The sequence below is a fragment of the Cricetulus griseus genome, chromosome 2, assembly GCF_003668045.3.
Source record: "Cricetulus griseus strain 17A/GY chromosome 2, alternate assembly CriGri-PICRH-1.0, whole genome shotgun sequence".
In the NCBI taxonomy this organism is placed as follows: domain Eukaryota; kingdom Metazoa; phylum Chordata; class Mammalia; order Rodentia; family Cricetidae; genus Cricetulus; species Cricetulus griseus.
In genome coordinates this window covers 124,080,061-124,089,115 of record NC_048595.1, presented here as the reverse complement: position 1 = coordinate 124,089,115, position 9,055 = coordinate 124,080,061, and the positions used below count along the sequence as shown (strand labels likewise).

The 9,055-nt window shown below is 42.4% G+C and overlaps 1 long non-coding RNA gene across 2 annotated transcripts; it reads right to left on the bottom strand.

The window, feature by feature from the left end:
• Positions 1-412: 412 nt before the first annotated feature.
• LOC100765838 lies at positions 413-5,635 on the bottom strand. 2 transcript variants are annotated; one of them, XR_003482923.1, is made up of 4 exons: positions 5,343-5,635; positions 2,577-2,655; positions 1,063-1,358; positions 413-612 (listed from the first exon to the last, which is right to left on the bottom strand). It is a non-coding gene; the product is annotated as an uncharacterized LOC100765838 (long non-coding RNA). The 2 variants fall into 2 exon arrangements; XR_004768293.1 differs by having other exon boundaries at positions 1,209-1,358; positions 5,343-5,634.
• Positions 5,636-9,055: the final 3,420 nt, after the last annotated feature.

Here is a 9,055-nt window from a genome sequence, read left to right as displayed (position 1 = left end):
GTACACATGCACAGAAGTTATATAAGCTGGGATTGGTTACAAAGCAGTGTTGGCAGAGGCTCTGTCCTAAGCCTGGTCACCAGGTGTAAGCCTTCCCTTCTTTCCATTGGTTACTTTGGAAGCTGAAGGCCCATCTGTTCAGTGCTGTTTGCATCTCCCCTCATCTCACATCTGTAGTTTAGGCCTTGCTATGACTTCCCAATGTCTCACTAGTCACAAAGGGAATCTAAAGCTGACTAATTGGCTTGTATAACATGCTGTTATCTAACCAGTGAAGAGATGATAAGTCAGCCCCTCTCGTCTCCAAGCAATTAAGCAGCAACTAAAAATGTCTTAGCAGTCTGGAAAAAATCTGTCAGAACAGGGAATTCAGTAATTATCTGAGTTAGAGTTTGAATTCAGACAGTCCAACAATGGTTATAATAGGCATTTATTTAAAATTACTTGCAGAGAAAATAATTCTTAAATTGTGATTCAGGTTGAACCAACTTCATAAAAATATGCTGGACCAGGCACATCAGGATCTCGAGTAAAAAAAAGATCACCTCTTCGCCCATTTTTCTCTCTTCTTCCCAAATAACTTCTCAGAGAGGATTCAAGGGAGAATTTGTCCTAAAGAATGGAGAAGAAAATAACAGGTCATAAACCACAAATGAAACCTACTGCAAGGAATTACCTTTTGCTCGTAACTTAAGAAAACACACTCCAAGCTCCTGAAGTGCTTTTTAAACACAAAGCCTCATGAGGATCACACAGCATAGGGTAGGAAGAGTACCAGGGAAGAAGCAAAGCCCATAGGCTTGTCTGCTGCCAATGAGGTCCAAGGACAGGGTTCAAACCATTCCAGGAGCAGGAAGATCACTCAGTGGACTTCACAGAAATAAATCTTATTAGAGTAGGAACCAGAGTACAGGGAAATAATAGCAACCCACGAGGCAGACTCCTGGATTCTAGCTCAGGTCTTCCATACTAGCATAGCTTAGTGACTTTAGAAGTCACTGCAGCTCCAAGTTTCACCATGTTATTCTTTAATATAGAACCTACAGTTAGTTTTCTGCTAACCTCATTTTGCTGCTGAAATGCTATTTATGTGGTGTGACTTGGAGAACACAAATGTACTGCCCCAGTGAGTGTGTTTCTCTGCTTCTGAAACTGCATCCTGAGTATCAGATTGATAGACATATGAAACCTCTTCTAACTCCTCATACTTCGTCCACTGCTCCTTAGGCAAGATCTGATGCTTCACAGTCATGTCCAGGGCTCTCTCAATGCTAAAGAGTCTGCTGTTTAGGTCAGGAAGCCTTCTGATGGCTTCTTTCACATCTTCAGTTCAGATGTTGTATCATTACACATTAACCCTGTGAAAGGAACAGATGAACCAGATTAAAGAGCTATGTCAAAACAGTGTCTGCTTTTTTTGTTTTTATGGTTTTTCATTTTTTGTTTGTTGTTTTTGTTTTTTGAGACAGGGTTTCACCATGTATCCCTGGCTAGTCTTGAACTCACAGAAATTCGTTTGTTCCCCCAAGCCACCCCCAGCCCCAGTCTCTCAAGTGCTTTGAAATTACCATCTTCTTGCCTCTGCAAGAAGGTAGGAGTTTTTCACCCGTGCATGCACATGCACGCTACGCTTGTGCTACTGTGTCAGCTTGGGTTCTGAACTCGGGCATCAGTTCTGATGTGTGACTCACTGAGCCATCATCCCTACCCAGGATTTTGCTTTTCTAATAAGCAAAATATCTTTATGACGTATAACTCAAGACCTGATATAGCACCAAGTGTTCAAATCATTAGGTAAGGTGGAAACCAAAAGCATCTCACAGCCCAGTTATTTCTTGAAGCCATATATGGGCCCTTTAAAACCTCTATGATGAAATTACTATTTCATATGAACCAGTTCAGAAAATACTTAAAATATCTATCTTGTCCTTGAAAACACGAGTGGGCCTTTAATCCCAGTATTCAGGAGGCAGAGGCAGGCGGATCTCTGTGAGTTTGAGGCCAGCCTGATCTACAGAACGAATACCAGGACAGCCAAGGCTACACAGAGAAACCCTGCCTCAAAAACCAAAAGAAAAGAAAAAGAAAACATGAGTGGGCCACATCTCTTCTAATCTGAGATCAAGGTATTAAGTGATTAAGTGACTAGGACCAGTGCAACGGCTAGGCAGGAGAAGGCACTTGCTGTACAACAATCTAACAACCCAAGTTGGATGCCTGGGCCCCAGGGAAGGACTCCCAGAAGCCCTTCTCTGACCTCCCCAAGCACAGCCTGGTACACATGGAAATGGTAAAATATTTTTAAAAAGATGTGAAGAACTTAAACTTAAGGACCTGAGAACTCCAGGACCACAAAGTGAAGTTTATGGCCAGTTAGGAAGCTCACAAATCACATACAGATATGACAACAAATACCGAGGACTTCAGCTGCTTCTCAAAAGAACACAAACTTAACAATAAAGCAGTTTAACTTTAAACATGATACACAAAAACACAAAATAAAACATCTTTTTCAAACTACGAGAATTCTTTAAAGTACTGCATTGGGAAGAACTGACGAGGAAACAGATACTCACCCCATCTGTTGTTCATTAGATCCTGCAGTATTATAACACCGTTTTCCAAAACGACCCAGCCACTTGCTTGACACTGCATCTGTAATTATCACAGATACCAGTTACTACAATCCACTTCTATTGTGTGAATGTATCCATAGGCAATAGCTGGTACTCTTATAAACCTAAGAAGGAATTTCCCTTTGTATACAATGTAAATAATCATTTCACCTATGATGTCATGGGAGAAAATGGTGAGCGCAAAACAAGTGCCTAATATTCACAAGTGTACTCCCTATCACTTACATCACCTGCTACCATCAGAACTGAAAGGACAGGGGACAGGAAAGGGACTTAGAACATTTCTGTCATTTGTAATTGCAGAAACAAATTTTTGTTTTCAAAGTGAGGGGAGCTGAGAGAGCAGGTTAGGAGGCAAACTTGTCCTATTCTCCAAAATTTTTAGTCTACATAATCTTCACTAGACTATATATATACTTATTTCTGGAAAAATATTTATAGCATCAGTTAATCGCTGAAATATGAATAGATTAATAAAAGAAGCCTATTTTCCTCCTCCCAAGCAGCTAACTATCCATCAAAGGAATAGGTTTTTGAACACAGATGAGAAAAACTACTCTGTGTTAAAAGTCCTATGTAAGAGAGCATGGCTGTAATCTCAGCACTCAAGAAGCTGACCCAGTAAGAGTGTGAATTCTAGACCTTGTCTAAACAAACAATAATAATAAAATAAGGGATGGGAATGCAGCTCAGCCTTAAAGCTCATGCCTCGCATGCAAAAACAAAACAAATACACCTCACGAGACTTTGGGGAACAAGGCTGAGCCAAGGAGGGATACGCTAGAAGAGGCCAAGGCAGTAGGACAGTGTCTAGTGTTGACAGGGCAGATGTGGTACAGGCAAGGAGGTGGGGCCAAACCTAACCTTTCTTTTTAAAATGTGAGGGGCAAGGAAAGAGCAGATGTGATTGTCAGAGGACATATAGTCCCTTTTCATTTGCTTTCTTTTCTTTTTTTTTTTTTTTTTTTTTTTTTTTTTTTTTTTTTTTTGTTGAGATGGCATTTCTCACTGGCCTGGAACCTGATAGGTCCTCGAAGCCACTGGGCCTCAGGGATCCACCTGTCTCCACCACTCTGGCACTGGGATTAAAAGCATGTACTAGGACTGCAGGTTTCTTTTTTCCTTTTAGATTTTGAGGCAAGCTCCCTTCTCAATTAGCTCCCTCTAACTTCCTACTCCCTAGTACAGATTACTACATGGCTTCTTCCAACCTTAGAAATTGTCATGTATGAAATTGTTACTATAAGAAAATAGGTAAGGGCTACTGATGGAACTCCATTGGTATGGTGCCTGCCTAGCACACACAAAAGCCAGAGTTCCATCTCCAGCACCACATAAAATGAGTGTGGTGTTGCACACCTGCAATTCCAGCATTCTTGGGGAGGGGGGGCAAAAGGATCAGAAGTTCAAGGTCATCCTTCAACACAAAGTCAGTACAAAACTTAGTTTGGACTACAAGATACCCTGACTCAAAAAATAAGAATACAGAGATGGCTCAGCCGTTAAAGGATAGGCTCACAACCAAAAATATAAGAATACAAATATGAAAGAGTTAAAAAAAAAAACCCAAACCGAAAAACAAATGTGTAGAAGACAAACTGTAAACATAATGAGCAATGATTATGATAACGATTAATAGTCATTTAACACTTAGAGAAGAGTTTCTGCACCCCCATAAGCCTCTCCGCCGATGCAGCAATCCAAATCAGACCAAATCAAACCAAATTAGAAAAAGCCAGTGTTTAATGGATACAATGCTCCCAGAAGGCTTTCCAGCCCTCCAGAGAGGAGACAGGAAACAGGCTGAAAACCCAGGGCCCTATTTTCTGGGAGGCAGTTTAAATACCCTGTGGGAGTGGTGTTGAGCATCTCTGCGGGAGGGGTCATCATTTGGTGAGCTTTCTGAGATGCAGCAGGGTTTGGAGGGAGATAGGGGAAGGGAGCTTTGTTGGAACCTCCACCTTAACATTCCAGACTCTCTGGATATACGGATGCCAGGGTCTGGGCTGAAGCTTCCACCATAACACTTAGAATGTGCCAGACACCACTCTGTTCACCCTTTCCATATTTGCTGTCTTAAAAGCCTATTCCAGAAAAGGAAGCAGGCTTATGAAAGGGAGCCAATCCTAGCTCTATTGAAATCAAGTCTCTAATACCAAACAAAAACACCGAAGCAGAATCCCTTAAATTTAGCAACGTTCCTTAAAAATTTGTCAAGTGGGTGAAATTAATGATTCACAATCTCTGGGGACTAGTATTATTTTTAAAAGGCGATTCCAACTTATACCACCAGAGGGCATAAATTAGCTTTAAAAATCAGGGGACGGGGATAGATTACTACTTGAAGCGAACTTTGTTTAAAATATTCTGGCATTCTATTCCGTGACAAATTTGTTCTAGTGCAAGCAGTAAATGAAAATCCTCCCGGCTCCGCAGCTCCAGCCAACGTGCACACGGTAAATGAAAATCCTCCCAGCTCCGCAGCTCCAGCTCACGTTCCAAATGCACCTCACTACAAACCTATCTTATCTCCCTCGAATTCCGGCGGAGGCCCGCGGGGCGGAGCGCGGGGGACTCAGGTGCGGTCTGCTCTGATCAGCGTCACCAGGGTGAAAGAGAAGCAGGAGCTGTAGGGTTTACACAGCAATACAGAGGATGGCGCCTGACCCCGAAAGCTCCCTCCCCACCGAGGCAGACACCACTCACCTCGCTTCCCCAGGCCGTCCTAAGGCCGAGGGAAGGCGGCCGAACCCAGGCCCACGCACGGCGGGCTCCTCCCCGCATCGCTCCCGTCCCACGCCTCGGGCCTGGCTCGGCGAACGTGTCCTTTTTGGACCGGGCCGCCACGGCCCTCACGCCAAGGCTGACTACTTAGCTAGAGCAGAGTGGGGGAGCAAGGCGCTGGCAAAATGAGACCACCAAGGAGGCCCCGGACACACACCGGACAGCCTGCCCGCCATATTGACCTGAGCGCACACGTGGCCTTCTGGGTAAATCCTAGAGGGCGTGCCCGGCTCAAGCGCAGGCCTCCTGTGCGAGCCGAAGAAGCGCGACCACGCAGCCGCAGCTCTGCGGACCCGGGAAGTCTCTTTGTCAGTCTGTGCAGTGGGGCGAATTGTTTGGGCGCCCTGTTGCAAGAAACATTCTTCGTGACACGATGGGGAAGAGAGCGAGGAATTAGGAGACGGGGCAGGGTGTTATTCGAGATTCTGTTACAGGAAGCACCTTTTATGGTATTAATGCAGCCATTGCTTGGAGACAGGTAATATGGTAAAAGACAGGTAGGTACACACAGCTCCTCAGTAGAAAAGGGATAGAAAGGCCCTAGGACTCTCGAGGATGCCCCTGATGCTCGAATTCCTATGTCAAATGATGCAGCATTTTAATACAATCTACGTACATTTCCTATATTCTTTAAATTACCTCTATATTACCTTTAATACCGGACATAAAATAAATAGTAGTTATACTGCATTATTTTGGAAATAACAAAGATAAAATGTACAAATATACACTCCTCCCCAATCTTTGATAGATCAAATCCGTAGATGTGGAAACTTCGAGTACAAAAGGGTGGGTGTGTTCTCATTTAATTCTAAATCTATAATGTAACTACTATATTTATCATTATTGGAGAGAGAAGCAAGCTGAACCTCAGAAAGGTTAAATGACTTATCCAAGTTGAAGAGAATCCATGTTTTCTTCCTAGAACTGAGAAATCCAGGTTCAAATTCAGACCTCCTTATTTCTAGGATCATATATGGCATGACTAATCCCAGAAGACTTTAAACTTCCCAGGCTTCACTTTGTCTACCTAAAGGTCCACATCAAACCATCTTAGTAGAAAGTTAGATCAGGTTCCCTCTAAAAATATTAAATATAATGCCTACATGACTATGATCCTAGAATTCAGTAGGCTGAGGCAGGGGGATCACTGCTAGACTTATCTATGTAGTCAATTTGATACCATTTTGGGTTAGGATATAGAATCTGTATATACTATTAAAATTGGAGTAAATACATAGACCATGCACTTTCAAGGTTTCAAATCCAATAGGTGAAGTCTAAGACATAAGACTAAGGACAGAAAATGGGGAAACTCACCATAACTCAACTATGTTCATACCCTGCTATCTTTCTTTTGATCTTGAGTTGAGACCCAGGACAGCAAAGAACTGTCTCATCGTGATTTCAAAATGTTATTTAATGGCTTTAGTCACAAGTCCTGAAGTTCGGTGGCCATCTCCCTTTTCTTCTGTTTCTGCTGCACTATTCCTTGTATCACTGTGTGCAGCTCTAAGAGTGTAAACAGTGGTCAATGTGAAGTCTGAAAGGCAGGAATACACAAACCCATCTGTATGCTGGGACATTGTTTTGCAAAGGGTATTCACTAAACTCCTCATCCTTACAAGTTTCTGCATCAGGGTGAAAGTGGCTTGAAAGGAAAATCATATGCCAAGGTGTGTCAAAGCATCAGATATCCAGCCTTATAGGCAGTTAGCTCAGGGCTTCATGTTTGCTCATGCATGTTAATAATAGTTCAAAATGTTATAGGCGACTGGGGAGATGGTTCAGTGGTTACAGACTCTTGCTGCTTTTCCAGACGACTTGGGTTCAGTTCCAACACCAATGTCAGACAGCTCATCACCACCTGTAACTCCAAATCTATGTACAGGCTCTGATGCCCTCTTCTGGCCTCTGTGAGTACTCCACATGCATGTGTACATTCCCACATGTATACATGTAAATAATTACTAAATTAAACCTTAACATTTTAAAACTTGTTTTATTTCTTCCCTCCTGGCATAGAGATTACATGACTTTTCCACTTTAAATTTTAGACACATACATGTGATGCTTTGGCAAAACCCCCAAACAAGTTTTAAAGAGTAATGTTTAACATTTCTTTTCCCTGTAGTAGACTGCCAGTTCTGGTCATAATGTAGGCAGCCATGATTCACTAGTCTGTACCATTAAACCACTTGTTGTTTCTCATGCCTGTGCATAGACATGCATGAAAAACAGACCTTTGTGATTTTAATAGTTAAAATCTTGGGATCGTTCATCTCAGCATCACAGGCAAACCTGTTCTTTGTGTGCCTTTGTGTTTGTATGTCATTGTGTGTACAGACCAGAGGTCTAAACTGAGTGTCTTCCTCAATCACACTTCACCTTAGCTGTTGAGACAGGGTCTCTCACTGAACCTGGAGCTCACTAATTTGGGCAATTTTGGCTGGCCAGCAAGCCCTGGGGATCGTTCTATCTCCAACTCCCCAGCATTGAGATTACACATTCACTACAACCCTCATCGATTGCTGGGGATTACACTGAGGTCCCCATGTGTGAGAAACACTGGACTGATTGAGCCATCCTCCCAGCCCCAAGCTAGCCTATTCTGAGTGGATTGCTCATAAAGGCAAAATGAAGTTCCCAGAAAGAGACAGGCCAAACAGGTCTGTGCTTTCTTTTTCAGCTATTTGTTTATTCACTTCACCCCTTGGAGAACTGATGAAAACACACATGTGTCACCTTAGCCAGTGTACCCTAGAACCTTAAATGTCGAGCTAATAATAGGAAAGTAATAGGAAAGACACCATATCTGGCTCTGAGAAATCATCAATATAATTACAGTATTTTTGTATGATATCTGGTGTGGGATTATCTATTGTCTTTGTTTCGTGGGTTCAGCTAACTTCCTTGGGTTTGACTTTTCCTTCCAGTACTTTCTGTATGGCTGAGTTTGTGAATATGTATTGTTTAAATCTGGTTTTGTTGTGGAATATCTTATTTTTCTCTGTCTATGGTGATTGAAAGTTTTGCTGGCTATATTAGTCTGGGCTGGCATCTGTGGTCTCTTAGAGTCTGCATAATGTCTGTCCAGGAACTTCTAGCTTTCAGAGTCTCCATTGAGAAGTCAGGAGTTATTCTGATGGGTTTTCCTTTATACAATACTTGGCCCTTTTCCTTTGCAGATCGTAACATTCTTCCTTTATTCTGTATGTTTAGTGTTTTGGTTATTATGTGGTGAGGGGACTTTTGTTTTTTTGGTACAGTCTATTTGGTGTTCTGTAAGCTTCTGTATCTTCATAGGCATGTCCTTCTTTAGGTTGGGAAAGTTTTCTACTATGATTTTGTTAAATATATTTCCTCTGCTTTTGAGCAGGGATTCTTCATCTTCTATTCTTATTTTTTTTTACTTTTTTATTTAAATTAGAAACAAGCTTGTTTTACATGTCAATCACAGTTCACTCTCCCTCCACTCATCCCCTACCCCCTACCAATCCCCTATCCCATCCCCTTTTTGCACCCCAGGATGGGTGAAGCCTTCCATGAGGGAACTTCAAAGTCTGTCATATCTATGCCCTTCCCCATGTGTCTAGGCTGAGAGAGTATCCCTCTATGTGGAATGGGCTCCCAAA